Source organism: Oryx dammah, unplaced genomic scaffold (assembly GCF_014754425.2).
Source record: "Oryx dammah isolate SB20612 unplaced genomic scaffold, SCBI_Odam_1.1 HiC_scaffold_29, whole genome shotgun sequence".
NCBI lineage: Eukaryota > Metazoa > Chordata > Mammalia > Artiodactyla > Bovidae > Oryx > Oryx dammah.
Window position 1 is genome coordinate 104371260 of NW_024070213.1, and position 18151 is coordinate 104389410.

The 18151-nt window shown below is 38.2% G+C and overlaps 1 protein-coding gene and 1 pseudogene across 1 annotated transcript in view; both read right to left on the reverse strand.

Moving 5' to 3' along the window:
* TMTC2 (transmembrane O-mannosyltransferase targeting cadherins 2) overlaps window positions 1–18151 on the reverse strand; it is a 434311-nt gene that overhangs the window by 103726 nt on the left and 312434 nt on the right. The gene's annotated exons all lie outside the window — the stretch shown is intronic.
* Window positions 2648–2748, reverse strand: LOC120859028 (annotated as a pseudogene).

Below are 18151 nucleotides of genomic sequence, written 5' to 3' on the forward strand. Positions count from 1 at the left end.
AAGACTGGAGCGGGTTGCCATTTTCCAGTCCAGGGGATCTTACCCACCCAAGGATTGAACCCGCGTCTCTTGTGTCTTCTTCATTGTCAGGTGGATTCTTTACCACTGTGCCACCTATGAAGCCCGAAAGCTTGTATATAGTTTGGTAAATGTGTTGTTTATAGCTGCATTATAGTTTGAGTGCAAAAGGAAAAGCAATAAAACAGCCTTGAAAAAATAATTTGTGAACGTCCTCATTTAACAAACAGAAGAAGCATTGTTTGATAGTACATCTTAACATCAGTGTTTATATGTGAAGTGTCTTCAGGATATAAAATGTTTTCTCCTCACATGAAATAGATCATTAAAAAAAAAAATCTAACAATTGAATTAAATCTTACTAAGGAAGATGATTTACATCAAACCATTTAGTTCTAAAGTCCCTCTCTAAGTCATTATGCATAATCAGTCAGAGATAACCCTAATTAAAGGCAAAGTCAAGGGGCAAGGGCAATGATAACCTTCAGGATGAAATGCTTTATTATTATACTACTGCAATATTTACCATCAAATTATCAGGGACCCAAAATTTGATGATGACATTCATTTTTTTAGGGGCAGAATACTATTTCTTCTAAAAAGTTTTAAAAATAGTAGAATAATGCTACCAAAAAAAAAAAAATGAATGTGGCTAAATAGCTTAATGATAATAGTTTGTGTTTCTCACTGAATTGTCCCTCAAGTTTCAACTTCTATAACTGTCAGGTCTTTGGTGATCTCTTTCCCTAAACGTCCCAAAGCAGAAGCCACTTCACAGACACTTGAAATATATTGTCATTAAGCCTAAACATATGTCAAATTAAGGGCAGCCAGTCGTGACAGGGAGTGACCTCACAGTGTCCAGGGGTAGCATCCAGAATAAGTGCTGAGACCTCAGCAGCGGGGTATGGCTCTGGGGCATGCCTGGGCAAGGCTGGAGCTCAGAACCACAACTCCCAGACCAGAAAAAAGCTTCCCTGAAACCCATCCCAGGTCCCACTGCAGAGCCATCAGACTTCAGGGTGAGGAATTAGCTCAGACCTGGTTGACTCGGGCAGCTTCCTTCCTAGCTTTGTGAATACCAATAAGCCTTCAGATTTAGGTGAATCTTTGGACGGGAGGAGGCCACAAAATTGGTTGAAATGAAATGGCAAAGTGGGATAAAAGACTTCAGCAGACTGAATTTCATTTGAAGAAGTTAAAGTCCATCAGCCATATGAAGCTGGTATTCTGGCTTCAATGTCAAACGTGTTACATGAGCAACAGGCACAAATCAGCAGCTTGTTAATACCAAAATATAAGGGTCAATATCCCTAAAAAAGATATGTTACATTTACTCAATATCCAATTTACCTAAAAGGTAAATTAAAACATTGAGATGTTATTATTCATCTATTAGCAATGTTGGTCCCAAATTACAGAACTCAGTATTCCTGATGGCTATTAGAAACTGCACTCAGCTAACACATAGCTAAAGTATAGAAAAAGATAGTAAGATATTCCTGGGAGTAATTTGATATGCCTCAAAACTTTTAAGTCACAGATACACTTGCTAAACAATTTTATCTCTAGTTATTTGTCCTAAGGAAATACCTGTAAATTCCAAGAGGTAGCTATTTATTTTCATTACAGCATTGTTTATACAAATTCAGTGTCTATCAGCACAGACTTGGTTAACCACATACCATTTCAAGGAAATATGTATCTATTAAAATGATTTTGTAGAAAGTATTTAAACCACCAGATATTTCATGATCCATTGCTAAATGAAATAAGCAGGTTGCAAGATGCTGCTTATGTTCTAATTAACTTTTTTTTTTAATGAAAGAATATTTTAAAGAGGAGGCTAGCACTATCTCTTTCACTGGCTCATTTTACTGCTGGATTTCAAAGGTGAATGGGAGGGTTGGTTGTCTGGTATCTGAAGACTGATGCAGAAGGAAGTACACATCTAAAGTAAACTATTAAAAAAATACTGCTGCATTAGTGTCAAACTAAGTGTCCGGAGAACACAGAACAACTTCATCCACTGGAAAGGGAATTCTTCAGAGATGTGACATTTCACTACACAGAAGTGAATTAAGCTCCTGTTATGTACCATGCTGTGTTACAGTCCTGGTAATCAAGATGAAGTTCCTGCCCTCCTGCAGTTCACACTCTAGTGGTGGAATGCTAGGTTCACACAGGAGCAGTGACACTGTCGGTCTAATGTAGTTTGGTAAAAAATAAATAAATAAATAACACAGGCTAATGTGAGAGAGCAACACACACTGGGATGGAGTTTGAGAAAGTCGTCAAGAAAATTCTCTGCTGATGCTGGAAAAGCAACCTAAGTAAAGGAAGTGAGAGAACCATGCAAAGACATGGCATGTTTGGAATGTTAGAGCCTAACAATAAAACCAATATGGCAGCAGGGGAGTAAACTCCACAAAGAATCACAGGAAATGAGTGTGAGAGACTGGAGTGATCAGGTTGTGTAGGGCAAAGTAGTCACTGTAAGGAGTCTGGAGTTAACTTTTTTTGGTAGTAAAAGTCACAGTTTCAATACTGGATGTCACATGTTGCTTTGACTCGTAGCATTTCCTTGGTATTAACCAGCAAAGCCACCGAACAGCCTCTGGGAACTACACAAAATATGGAACACTTCATGAATGTATGTCATCCTTGTGTGAGGGCCATGATAATCCTCTCTGCATCTTTTCAATTTTAGTGTATGTGCTGTGGAAGCAAGCCCTGGAATTTCTCTTAACTAGAACAGAACACCATGGAGGATTTTAGATAGAAGCACAACATGATCTCACATATTTTTACAAAAAAAAAAAAAAAAAAAAACTGAGATCTTGACTGGAAAACGGACTGCATCAGGCACAGAATAAAAGGAGACCACTGAGGAGGTTGTTAATACTCCATGGCAAAGACTAGGGTAAAAGCAGTGGAGCCAGTGAGATGTGGTTAGATGTGGAGTATTTTGTAGATGTATGACTGATAAGATTGGATATAACATAAAAACAGGAGTCAAAGATGACTCCATAGCTTTGGCTTGTGGCACCTAGGTGAATGCAGGTATCATTAATATACATGAAAAAGATTTCTTGAGAGCAAGTGTAGGTAGGAAGGTACATGTGTAGTGGAGCAATCAATTCCTATTTGATTGAGATGCTACAGCAGGAGAATATGGAGGACTAATTCAGAAAGCCTGACCAGAGAGGAAGTCACAGATCAAGCTTTGGCAAAAACACCAGTTATCTGTTAGCTTCCCTGAGAAGAAGTTAAAAGAAAACTTGCAAGAATGTCAAGAGGAAAGCAAAAACAGAAAAAAGGGAAAAAACAAAACCAAACAAAAACAAAACAAGCCTTTATTTAAAGCATGGTTTCAGTAAAAGAGAAGAAAAATATATTAAATTACTGTTTAAAATAAGTAGCTTGACTTTCACAAATATTTTAAATATTTTATTAGTAAAAAAATATACATTGCTTTCTATACAGCTTCGACATTTATGAGCTAAAAAATTAAGATTTTAAGGTATTAATACAAATAGCCAATTTCTAAAATATTACATAATGAAAGATGTTTAGCTTTATTCAGATCTCCTGTTATATAACAAATTTTTACTTCCTTTCTACTTCTGTTCACTTGCATATTTTCCCTTCAAGCTTAAAGAGGTCATCCACACATACTACAATAATATTTCAGTTGGAGATAATTAATTTGATAGGATACAACCACATCTTAAGCTCTATCTGGGCAAATTGCTTACGGTGTTTTGCATTGCTACTCTAAACTCAGTTAAAACTCTTCTCCATCTATAATATAAATTTATGACAATATTTTATTATTAAAATGTCTGAGGATGTTGTGGTGAAGTAGAAATTTTCTTTAAACACATTTACAATTAAATTGAAGATATATATATCCTAAAATTTTACTTTATAATTATGAAATCATGTTTAAATATCAAAACCAGCTGTTTTTAGACTTCAGAATAGTACACAGAATTTCTCTTTGACTCATAAATTAAATAGAAAAATATGTGTTTGTAATTGAAACAATAAACTTTCAGCAATCCATTAAGTTTATTCATTGATTTGCTTAATCCAACAAATATTTACTGGGAGTCAGATATGACTGAAGTGACTTAGCAGCAGTAGCAGCAGCAGTGTTAAGCACTGGGATGAGAATGGTGAATTAGGGCCAACCTTCGCCTTCATGAAGAGTCCAAAACTGTAGGTGTCATGCGTACAACATAATATTCTAAGTGAATTTCACTTAGAATTAGTTGAAGTACTTGGGAAAGTCTTCCAAAGGAAGTGCTGCTTGCTCTAAAAAATCTGAGAGCTGTGTGATTAACTAGTTGAAGGGAGACAAAAATACGTGAAGTAGAGACACAGCAAAAGTAAAATCTCTGTGGCAAAAACACTGCATGAACCCATGGTGAGGGAGCCAGAGAGAAGGAATAGAGGTGGGCTATTCGAAAAGGTTGAAGGTAGAGCCCACCTTCACATAGATTACATGCAGGAATTTGTCCTTATCTGTTTTGTCAATATCACTCTGAGGGTTGTGTGGATAACAGTTGTAATGGGAACAGAAGGGATGCAGGCAGATTAATCCAGGCTTTTAAAAGAGAGTGATGGGCTGATAATGGAGAGGAAGATTAGTGGACTGACAGGAGGGATATTTAGGTAATACAGATAGGATTACATGATGGATAGGAGAGGGAGAGGGTGTGAGATGGAGGTCACAAAGATGACCTCAAGGTTTCTGATCCTGAAACTGAGATAAAGTAGGTAAATAATCAAAAAAGACCAGGTTAAGGGAGGAAAATCACAAGCTCAGTTCTGAGAATAATACAGTACCTTTGAGACATCTGAGCTGTCAAAGATGTGGTTTGTTAGTCAGGCTAAATCAAGAGAACTAGGTAAAACAGTATTTCAAGAAGACACGAGTAGTCAATTATGTCAATTTCTGAAAAACTCCCAGTGGGTTTAGTGACACAGAGATCAGACACAAGTAAGTTCAGTATGGTGTATTTTTACAGAATAATAGGTCTGGAAGCCAGAAGGAGAGGGGTAAGTCTGGGGAGAGGGTTGAGGAAACTGATGCCCTCAGTCAATATGTCTGGCTCTGAAGGAGAGGGGACGTAATCATGTCAGTAGAAGAGAATGAGACATATTGGGTGTTTGGAAAAAGAACATAGAAAATCAAAACATAAATTGGAATTAGAAATAAAGATTAATGTGTAGATTTACTTTTTCATAGTTGAATTGAAAATTAAAAGAGAAAGCCTCAAAATTCTAGAATTCTTAGTTAACTTTCCAATTATAACCAAGGCCAAAATAAACCAGTCTGGAATTCTTTAAACTGAGTCTTTTCCTTCTGGGTCCCCTAAGAGAACATTTGATTCCTGCTTTTGTTGTGACCCTTACCAGACCCTTACCATATGTACTCTTATTCCCACTTGTAATCTCTTCTAATCGTAAACCTCTGTAGGAGATTGATTTAGTCAACACTTAGCCAAAAGCTGGGGCTTCCCTGGTGGCTCAGACAGCAAAAGCATCTGCCTACAATGCGGGAGACCTGGGTTCAATCCCTGGGTTGGGAAGATCCCCCGGAGAAGGAAATGGCAACCCACTCCAGTATTCTTGCCTGGAAAATCTCATGGATAGAGGAGCCTGGCAGGCTACAGTCCATGGGGTCCCAAAGAGTTGGACACGACTGAGTGACTTCAGTTTTAGCCAAGGGCCAGATGCTGTGTGCGTGAAGGCTCTTCAGTCATGTCTGACTCTTTGAGACCCTATGGACTATGGCCCTCCAGGCTCCTTTGTTCATGGGATTCTGCAGGCAAAAATACTGGAGTGGGTTGCCATGCCCTCCTCCAGGGGATCTTCCCAACCCAGGAATCGAACCTGAAACTCTTACATCTCCTGCCTAGGCATGTGGGTTGTTTACCACTAGCACCACCTAGAAAGCTGCCAGATGCATGGTAGGTAGTCATAACTGCATGAAAACTTTAAATATATTGGGAAAGAAAATACTGAAAACACACTTCATACTCTCATTGGGAAGTCCTGTTGCCTCCATGATAGCGTGTATAGGCTTCAGTGGGTAAATCTGACACAGATCATGAGGCTCGAGTGATACCCAGAATGTCACTCCTGTCACTTTTGTCAATAGCTCCTTTATACAAAGGGGGAAAAAAGAAACCACCATTTCAATTAGCCTTCCATGGTCCATAAGATGCCACCACGAGTTCACAGAAAATAGACACTAGTAGGACACTTTGGATGGACAAAGTGGTCCATGTGATCTCTGTTTCAGGAGTCAGTGTCATTGGAAAGCCCCCAGATTTAGCTACTGCAACAACTCCAACCATCCGGCTGCACTGTTTGTGCAAATGGGTGCTTTTTGTTTGTCATGAGAAATTGCTCGACTGCTCCATCCCAAACTGTTTAGCCATGACGTGGAAAGCTGCTACGCTGATTGGTTCCCAAGAGGCAGCCTTGGCTCACAGAGCTCAGAGCTGACACTCGTGCTCAGAAGTTAAACCTCATGGGGATGGTCAGGAAAACTGCAATGTGAGAGTGGAGAAGCCGGAGTGCCAACAACAGCTGCATTGCAGCTGGGTCGCAAAAGAGAACAAGCAATCCCCGGACACCATAAAAGGCAGGCGATCTCTGCACCTCCATTTGCCACTGGCAGGCTGCCACAACTCTAAAATCCAAATGCTCTCACAAGAAGATAAAGCCAGATGTAAATAATTCCCTAATTTCATACCTTTTTTTGGTTGAAATCTTCAGCAGTAAGGATAGAGAGGGTTATTTAATTTATTTAGATGTAAATTTCTTTGATGACTGAACCAGTGTACGGCATAAAAGCACTGGATTCAGTCACAGAAAGTGTTAGTCACTCAGTCGTGTCTGACTCTTTCTGACCCATGGACTGTAGCCCACCAGGCTCCCCTGTCCATGGAATTCTCCAGGAAAGAATACTGGAAAGGGTAGCCATCTCCTTCTCCAGAGGATCTGCCCAACCCAGGGATCAAACCCAGGTCTCCTGCATTGCAGGCAAATTCTTTACCATCTGAGTGCACCAGGAACCTGAATTCTAGTCTGGTTCTGATACCAAGAAGATGAATCACCAAGGAAAACCACTAATTTGAATAGGTTTTGCTTTTCTCAATTATCAATCAAAGGATATGGACTGATTAAACTCTACTGGCTTAATGGAGTTCAATTCAGGGAAGTCATCATTGGTTAAAAATTCAGATTAGAGAAAGTTAAGCTCTTAATTCACATCATGCTCCTTTGTTTCCATTGCTTTTCAATCCATGACAGAGAAAAGGAATACCAGTTCCTTTTCTCCTAGATCCAGCCAGCTGACACTGAGACTGGGGATAGTAGCCAAGACCTAAACTCCACTGTATTTTAATTTACTAACAAACAAAATTAAATGGAATTGGAATGAATGACCCCCTTATTTTCTTCTGAAAGGACTTTAAGGTAAAGATGCCTATCAAAGGTAAAATGTCCTGAAAGTGAAAGTGGCTCAGTAGTGTCCAACTCTTTAGGACCCCAGGGACCATACAGTCCATGGAATTCTCCAGGCCAGAATACTGGAGTGGGTAGCCTATTCCTTCTCCAGTGGATCTTCTTGACCCAGGAATCAAACCAGGGTCTCCAGCATTGTGGGAGGATTCTTTACCAACTGAGCTATCAGGGAGGCCAAAATGTCCTATAAAGGTTCTTATACAAACCAGACCACATGCATATTGAAATAGTCTACTGTGCTTCTTATTTTGTAAGTAATTCTCAGAAGTAATTCTGGTTTGCCTGAAACTACTCTATGTCCACTGTTAGAGTGTAAAAATAATAGCCATCCCTTCCTGGTTTGAACAAATATTCTATCATTGTGAAGTCACTCAGTCGTGTCCGACTCTTTGTGACCCCATGGACTCTAGGGCTCCTCCATCCATGGAATTTTCTAGGCAAGAATACTGGAGTGGGTTGCCATTTCCTTCTCCAGGAAGGAATTATTCTATAGTTACCCTCATTCTTGTTTCCCTCTCATAAGTATTCACCTAAATCAGACAAGTCAACAATTCAAATGCAATTGCAATGACACTGCAATTTCAGCTGAAACCAGGAGACTCCAACAGCAGCACTGGTGAGGTCTTACTGTGACCTCAGCTTCCTATTTCCGCCACACTCCTAACAAAGAAGACATGAACAAAGATATCCTTTCACAGCACAAGGTCATCTGATCTTTGTCAAGCGTAATTAAGTTTCCATTCATCTCTGCTTCCCCAAGACAGATTTTTTTCTGGGAGTCTGTTGTCCTAGCACATTGCAATTCTACTTTCTCTTTATAGGTTATATGAGAAGAACAGAAACACTCTAAGAGCAGCTTACTACGTGCCAGGTGCTATTCCAGGCACTTTCTGTGTATTGTCGTACTAAATCCTTGTATTACACCTGAGATTTTATTATTATCTGTTTTACAAAATAAGAAACTGAGGGACAGTGAGATTAGTCTACTTTGTTCAAGGCACAAAAGCTTGATTCATCAGAACTGGGGTTCAAACAGAGACAATCTGGTTTCACAGTTAAGGTATTACATTATTGACCTGGTCCAGAAGTGTATTACGAGGAATCATTATGCTATTTAAAGATGAGCTTTACAGACTTAGGTCCACCCATGCACTCATGCGCCCACCCACCCTCATCCCTCAGCAGAGATTCAGAGAGTATCCACTGTATGCCAAGCACGGTGTCAGGCAATGGATTATGAGATGACTCCTGCTCTTATAGACTGAATAATGCCATGGTGACTCTGAAAATGGGCATTTACCAATTGAAAGATCATACTTAAAAGGGCTCTCACTGTACACAGTACCTAAGGAGAAAACAGAAACCAAGGAATCTGTTGCGTCTGAGCAAGCCCAGGGAAGGGAGGGCTCAAAAAGGAGGTATCATACTTCAGCTGGTTCACAGAGAAAAAGTTGGTCAAGCACCGAGACAACAGGCTACCTGCTCAGTCCAAGTGCTGGTAGCTTACAAGTTCTCTTTACAATATCCAAATTCAGGAAATTATTTAGAAAGTCAGTCTAATGGAGAAAACATTCCTTGTTTTTAACACCATTAAAAGGCCCTGAAGCTAACAAAGGTTCATTTGATCTCAACCATCTCAAAACCCATGTATTTAAAAAACTAAGGTTACTTAACAACATAAGTTACTAAATTTCTACTTAGTCTAATGATTCTTGAGTCACCTTCTGTGAATATGTGACTTACAAAGAAAGAGCTATTGAAATTAAATATTAAACATAAGCAAAGCTCATTCACTTTAATTTCCAGAGTGTGAAGTGACCAGAGATAGTACACACACAATTACAGGAACATTTAATCCAGGCAAAAAGGGAAAATACACACACAGTAAATGGTCAGAGACTGGCAGATTACCAGGAGAATGAGTTTGTATGTATAAATGCGTATGACAAGCATATCTCCAAACTGGATCCTTCCCAAGTCTCAGCAGAGTGTGCAAGGAGAAGCATACACACATGGATGTTTGGCATTATTACAGAATAATATTTTCTCTCTCTCTTAAGAGAAAATGTGTAAGATCACGGGAAAATGTGGGTCACTAAAGAGGAAAAAAATCAAGTACAGAGGTGACACAGAGATGGAAAATAGGAAGTCTGAACTTCTCTGCCTCTAGATAGACTATTTAATTGTCTTCAGTTCAGGTCTAAATTATCACTGTCAACATCTCAGGCCCTCTTGTTCTACACTGGAAAAATGTGCCATGAAGGCTTCATAGAACTCATTAGATATCAACCTCCCAAACAGTCTTCATCAAATTAGGAGCTATGAATTGATGGGTACACTTTAAGTGGTACTTTTGATGACTTGCTGGAAGCCAACTGTGGATTAGCCTGAGAGTGAGAAACTCCTAAAGGCCAGTCTTTGGGTGGAGGGTGTGGTTCCCACTTCTTCATGGTCTTAATTTCCAAAGAAACCAATGAGGTTCTCACAGTAAAGAACAAAAAAAGATCCTTTCCTGGTGAGGGCAGGTGAAGAAGAATAATCTTTGTGAAATATACTCTATAATGAATTCAACGTATCCAATATCCCACAAAACAATCACATAGCATGACAAAAGGAAAGAAAAAATTCCAAAGATACTGAAACATGAAACACATTATAACTGTCAGAAAAGAAACTTAAAATACTATGATTAACATGTTAAAGGTTCTAATGGAAAAGTAGACAACATGCAGGAACACATGTATAATGTACACAGAGAGAAATTCTAAGGAATAATTAGAAGAAATGCTAAATATCATAACAGAAATCAAGAATAAATTTAATGAGACCATAAGAAGACTCAACATGACCACAGAAAGAATCAATGACGTTAAAGATAAGTCAATAGAAACTTCCCATACTGAAATGTAATGAGAAAAATGAATGAAAAGTACAGAACATCCAAGAACTACAGGAAAATCTCAAAACATGCAACAAACATACCAGTAACTGGAATATCAGATGGTAAAGAAAGACAAGAGGGCAGAAGAAATATTTCCAGTAATATTGATACACAACTTTCCAAAATATAATAAAGGCCAAACCACAGATCCGGGAAACACAGAGAGCACTAAGCCAGATAAATCCCCAAATAATAAGCTGAGGTGTAGTGTGTCCAAACTACAGAAAACTGAAGACAAAGAGAGAATCTCAAAGTCAGAGAAAAGAAAATACCTATGGAGAAATAAGATTAAGAAATACATTAGATTCCTTGGACATCCCTGGTGGTCCAGTGGTTAGGAATCTGCCTGCAGGGGACATGGGTTCTATCCCTGATCCTAGAGGCTTCCACATGCCTTGGGACAAGTAAGCCTGTACACCCTGACTACTGAGGCCTTGCACTACAACTACTGAAGTCCACATACTCCAGGGCCCCTCTTCTACAAGAGAAGCCAGCACAACGAGAAGCTCAGACACCGCAACAAAGAGTAGCCCCTGCTTTAATTTTTTAATGTTTATTTACATTGTGGTAAAAGTCACACAATATAAAACATACAGTTTTAACCATACTGAACTGTACAGTTCAGTGGCAATAAGTACCTTCACATCGTTGTGCAACTCTCACCATCATCCATCTCGAATTTTGCACCCTCCTTAACTGAAACTGTCCTCATTAAACACTAAGTCCCCAGTTTCCCTCCCCACTTCCAGGCTCTTTAGGCACCCACCAGTATACTTTCTGACTCTGTGAATTTGACTATTCTAGGTACCTTGTATAAGTGGAATCAAACCTAATGTATACTGAAATGCATTTTTAAGGTTAATTTAATACACGTCCTATGAAGAGATTGTACCTTTTCTTCTCCTGTGCTATATAGTAGGCTCTCATTAGTTATCTATTTTATACATCGTAGTGTATAAATGGAGGAGGGCATGGCAACCCACTCCAGTATTCTTGCCTAGAGAATTCCCATGGACAGAGGAGCCTGGCAGGCTATAGTCCATGGGGTCACAAAGAGTCAGACATGACTGAGCAACTGAGCACAGCACAGCAAAGCACAGCAGCAGTGTAGATATGTCAATCCCAATCTCCCAATCTATCCCACCTTCTCTCTCCTTGGTGTCATTGTTCTCTGTCTAGTGTCTCTATTTCTGCTTTGAAAATAGGTTCATCTGTATTATTTACTGTTTATGAGGCTTCAGAAATGAAATCTCTCACATTTTAGAACAGATGTGGCTTCATTTACATATATGCCTCTGTGTGTAGAACTGTTTGTATAAATACACACACATACACACATCCAGATGTTACAAGGGAAAAAAAGGCATCTTTCTTTCAGAAGTGTTTGTCCAATCATTGAAATGAAAGATATTTGTTTTGAAAATGTATGCAGTCAGTACCACCTTTTAAAAAAGTAGAGCTAATCACTCAGTCATGTCCGACTCTTTGCAATCCCATGGACTGTAGCCCGCCCAGCTCCTTTGTCCATGGAATTCTCCAGGCAAGATACTGGAGCGCATTGCTATTTCCTTCTCCAGCGGATCTTCCCTAACCAGGGCTCGAACCCAGGTCTCCTGTAATTCAGGCAGATTCTTTACCAACTGAGCAAAATGTAAACATGGGTTTAAATAAGCATGCTGTTTTAATAACTAAAGATGCTCAAATTTTCTTCTATTACAAATTATCAAACTAGAAAAATATAAAATAAAAATTATAAATGAAGTTTAACTCACATTAAAATGTGCTCACGCTTTATTACATAACAGGAGAGTCAACATGATGCAGCAGGAAGAATGACAAGGTGGAAATTGTGATGTTAGGTTATGTTGCACCACGCTCAGTCACTCAGTGGTATCTGACTGTTTTGTAGCCCCTATGAACTGCAGCCGCGAGGCTCCTCTGTCCATGAGATTTCCCCAGCAACAATAATGGTGTGGTTTGCTACTTCCTTCTCCAGGGAATATTCCTAACCTAGGGATTCAACCTGTGTCTCCTACATTGGCAGGCAGATTCTTTACCACTGAGCTACCTGGCAAGCCCAGTATCATTTTCAGTTCAGTTCAGTTCAGTCGTGTCTGACTCTTTGCGACCCCGTGAATCACAACACGCCAGGCCTCCCTGTCCATCACCATCTCCCGGAGTTCACTCAGACTCACACCCATAGAGTTAGTGATGCCATCCAGCCATCTTATCCTCGGTCGTCCCCTTCTCCTCCTGCCCCCAATCCCTCCCTAGCATCAGAGTCTTTTCCAATGAGTCAACTCTTCACATGAGGTGGCCAAAGTACTGGAGTTTCAGCTTTAGCATCATTCCTTCCAAAGAAATCCCAGGGCTGATCTCCTTTAGAATGGACTGGTTGGATCTCCTTACAGTCCAAGGGACTCTCAAGAGTCTTCTCCAACACCACAGTTCAAAAGCATCAATTCTTTGGCACTCAGCTTTCTTCACAGTCCAACTCTCACATCCATATATGATTACTGGAAAAACCATAGCCTTGACTAGACAGACCTTTGTTGGCAAAGTAATGTCTCTGCTTTTTAATATGCTATCTAGGTTGTATCTAGGTAGTATCATCTTACTTACCCCTAAATAAAAAGCTAACATTTCTTTTAAAACATAGCATCATGATATTTAGATATAAAGCTAGGTATAATTATTTCACCTGACTTTCAATGCCTGAGAATTTGAGTATTTTGATTTTACTATTTCTGAGAATATCTGGCAAAAGAAAATATCTCTTAACAATGACTTTCAATAACTGACATACAAAAGCAGAATAAAAGTCTGAGATACTTCAGAGGTACTTGGATTTGTAGGTCACTTGGCGGCAACAAGTAGAGTAATTATAAGATTGATTCTATAACTATACCTAAATTTAAAAAAAGTTTGATTCTACATATCGAAATGCATAAAAAGAACTATCAGATTCATTATGATTTAGACTAAAAATAATACAACGATAAGTGAATTATTGCCAGAATGCTAGTAAGTTTAGATGTGGCAACTTCATATAAAATGCTTAGCTGAACACTGCATTGAGTCAAATTTTCTTCTATATTTCATGCAATATTTCAGTAGCACAATATATGTGATACATGCTTTCTCTTTTCACAGAGTAAGTTTTGTAACTTCAACGGTATATATCCATAATAATCATTCAGTGAGTCACAGGAACATTTTTTGTTTCCTGCTCCCTCCAATCTAAACATGACTGTACGGTGATTATAATAAAACAAAGGAACCTAAATGTTAGTCAACGTGCAAAGTGGGAAGAGTTTTCCTTTAGAGAAGACCAAATGGAAAAATAATCTCAGCTCTAAACAGTAATAATCATTACAAAAGGCCCAAGGAAACACACAGTGCTGCACTTCCAGATAAACTACACTGACACCATTCTAGCCTGGGGTATGGAACTTTTCCATGGAACTTCAAGTACTTTCATAACTGGAGTTTTATGTAGCCCAATTAACTTTGGCTAGACACAGAAATCTGGCTCAGTACTTCCATGCAGTAGCCAAAATAAAGGTTCACTGTATCAAGAATTACTGTCAGAGTCTCCCATATCCTTTCCTTCTCTCTTACTAACCTAAATCTGGAAAATAACCTAACAGCCAAGTTCCTTTTACTACAATTTAGATCAATACTAATTTTACTGGCTCAAAAAAGCTACAAAATATTTGGCTGAAATAAATTGAACAAGGACAAAAGGAGAACAACAACAAAAAAAGAAAGTAAGGATGTACACACAACTAAAGTACATACATGTTTTTAGAAACAACTATGAAACATGGTGATAATGGAAACTTATTCCTTCCCTTCTCAATGCTTGTCCAATTTTAAATTCATGGCATTAGTCCTAGGTAACAAAGTTCAAATAAGGAATAAATCACAATTTCAAAGAGAACTTGTGTTTAGTATTTTAACTGGACATGACATTGGTATGAAAGCTCTGTATATTCTATAGTTGGGTCACCCAGGCCCAGCTATATTTAAACATGGAGGCTACCAATGACCCTAAAGCAGAACTATTTTCTAGGGCACCCTGGAACATTGGTGATTGAGTAACATAGGACCTTAAAAGTGCCAATAGCCAAAAACAGAAGTCCTAAGTTCATGAGCTATAAAGCTTAATAATAAAAATGTGTTTACCCATTCAAACTAAACTAGTATGTAGAGGTAATGCCTAAAAATAAGCTATTTTCATACCTTGTGGGGAGGCAGGAGCACTAGCTTACTTTTAGCATCTCTAATCAGGTATAAAAGGAAGGAAAGCATCACACAAAATTATTTAATATAGAATGGATATTAACGATGCTTAATTAAGAAGTCCTTGAGGACGTATCCGATTCTACTATTGAGTAGCTTATTTATTCTTGGGACATGTCCTAAACCTTAGAAGCTATTTTCTCATTTATAAAAAGAAGGTGGTACTCATCATAAAGCTTCATGAAATAACACATATCAATCACAGGCATTCAAGAGATGTATACCCTCTTGTGCCTACCTCCCCTTCCAGGGTCCTGAAAATTACACTGTATCCACTCTACAATCAAGCTATTCTCATTCATTTATTCAGTATATACCACTGGGAATTAGAGTGATGCCTTAGCATGGATAATAAATCTCAATGCACGTGTTGGCAAAATGAAGTAGGGCTAATGAGGGCATGAGATTCAGACTAGGGAAACAAGAATATTTAAAAATCAACGGCCTGTACACCTTTAACTTATATAGCTTGTTGTTGTTGTTTAGTCACTAACTTGTGTCCAAATATTTGGAACCCCTTAGACTGTAACCTGCAGGCTCCTCTATCCATGAGATTTCCCCGGCAAGAGTACTGGAGTGGGTTGCCATTTCATCCTCCAGGAGATCTTCCTGACCCAAGGATCAAACCCATGTCTCTGTGTCTCCTGCACTGCCGGCAGACTCTTTACAGCTGAGCCAATGGGGAAGCCCAACTTATATAGTACTATACAGCAATTACGAATAAACAAAACTGGGGGAAAATGACACGTGCCCAGCCCTAACATAACTTAACAAGAGAAATACAAAGGAGGGTGCAAGGACAGTGGCTAAGACTGTGAAATGCCTTATACTAAAGATATAAAACGATAAGTAAAAACTTACTCTCTGCCCCACGTTCAGGGTCAAAAGACATAGATTTATATCTGTCATTCAAGTGAAAAAGTGCCACTACAGAGATACTGAAAATCAGCAGCATGGAAGTAGAGAGAAAGGAAAAAAAAAAAAAAAATTTGCTTAAAAGATGCAGGCAAGACTTCACAGAGGGAAATAAAATTTGAACAGGCAGAGAGGGAAAAGGACATTTTTGTCAGAGGAATAAAAAAGGATTTGATCTATGGAATTTGTCAAAGCATTCTGGGAAATCCTAAATCTTTTTGAACTTTTCTAAATACTATCTATACTAAAAATTCTTAAAGAAAAATTTGTACAAAAATTTTCTAAAAGACATACCACTGGCTATAATAAAAGTACCAACATTTTTGTTTTTGTCAAAGTTGTATCAGAAAAATATAATTCTTTATATAAAATCTTAATATACAATATAAGTCTCATTTTGTTGCAAGTCAGTTGCAAAGTACATATTGTATCTTTGGTCAGTTCTGATGGAAGAGTAAAAACACCATTTCATTTCTTTTCCTCTCTCTTCAGAGTAATAGCCAATTCCATTTTATAATATTTTATATTTAAAGCATTCAGAAGTCAAAATGTGTGGCATTTTCTTCCTTGCCAATTTCATGTTAAGTCAATGGCATTTTACCAGGCTAAGAAACCCAAAATTAGACAAAGGCAATCCACTGGGATCAGAAATGTGCCAAATCTCATAATTCAAAAAGAAACTATTAAGGATGGTTTTGGACTTTTTGGCACTGTGAGTTTAAACCATTCCATAGTAGGGTTTATATTTCATCTAATCAGCAAGTCGGAAACTATAAAAGTTCTGTTGGGGGCAGGGATTAGAATTTGAATTGTAATACATGTCTTTTCTTCCCTTCCTTCCATATGCTTCAGTAAACTAAAACTGCTAAATTTTGTTTTTAAAAATATCTTCTTAAAAATAAGGCAGCTTGTAAAATCATAGTTTTAGTACAGGAAACTTAAAATATTCACGCTTGAAAACAAGAAGGAAAAATAAAGGATACGTGGTTTCTATATACAAAGTTATGTCACAGTCTAGGTATATTCAGAATTAGGTACAGATAAGTTTTCAATGTTTTTCTTTTCCAGGTGCTTTTATTGGAGGAAACATAAATAAGGCATTTAAAAATTTTATTTTTGAAGGTGGACATTTATCAATCTAATTTAAAATGTTTCTATTTTAATTCCATAAGAACATCTAAAGGCAGTAGTTGCAGCAAGAGGTATACATGAATTCTCTTCTTATTTGGAGCTGTGTGAGTTACCATCCTATCAGAATAGGAAATGGAAAAGGTTTGCATAAGGTAAAACACATTTTTTCTAACTGATTAAACTAGACATAGTATGACCTTGTAAATGGCCCAAAGAGCAACTCATACCTTCCAATTCTGAGTCATGTTCTTTCCCTTTCTCTGTTCCTTATTTTTTGGGGCCCCACATTAATTTCTTTTATAATTCTTTCTTTCACATATTTTATTTCATTTTTTTGTTTGTATATGAAAACATTTCCACATCTTTATTCTCCTACCCTTCAAATGAAAATTGTTTTGCCATCACTTTTTAATTTCTAAAAGCTCTTATTTTTTCATATTTAGTTTTTTAAGTCATCCTGCACTCCACAAAATGCTATATTACCATCTCGAACAATTTTTTTTCTTCTGTTCCCTCATTTCCTTTTGCTAATCCATTTGTTTCAGCTCCAATATTTTACATTTGAGGGTTTCCTAAATGACAGACGATCTCTGATTGCCCATTGTTATTTTACAAGTAGAGTTAATAAAAGCTGAATGAATTCCTTAGGCATAAACGTGGTTTCTAGACTGGCAAGAGTCACTTTTGTATGTCTGGTTAGGGAGCAGGTCATTTTCAGAGATCTCCAAATGTAGGTATATGGAAATCTTTTCCCCAGAGTGATTCAGTTTCTCCAGATAAAAATGCTACCATTTCTTGGGAGGTGAGGTTTGTGTATATGTGTTGCCAGTTGGGGAGTATCAACTCTTGTTCAGTTGTGTTCTGCATGTAACAGGGGAGGGGTATTGACAGTCTGAATTCTCCACTGGAAAACATTTGATCAGTCCTCTTTTCATTCCCCTCTGCATTCCATCCTCGACTGGGCAAGCTGTTCCAGAGTCAGAGAGCTGTCTCAATCAACTGCTTCACCACTAAGAACATACCTTCCCTTGACTTGCAGTAAGTGCTTGGTTACTAGGGCTGTGCACACAGGGAGAGACAACTGATTACCCTATTTTATTCTCCTTAATGCACTCTCTTCTATATCAGCTACCACCAAGTCTTGAGTCTCTAGATTTCTTATTTTTATCCCATTTCCAAACCTCCTTTAGATAGTGGTTTATTATGTTTTGATGAATCAGTTGTAACACCTTTATCTGATACCTGAGTTCCAAAAATCAACTGAAATTTCACCTCCCCTCCCATTCTGATTGTTCC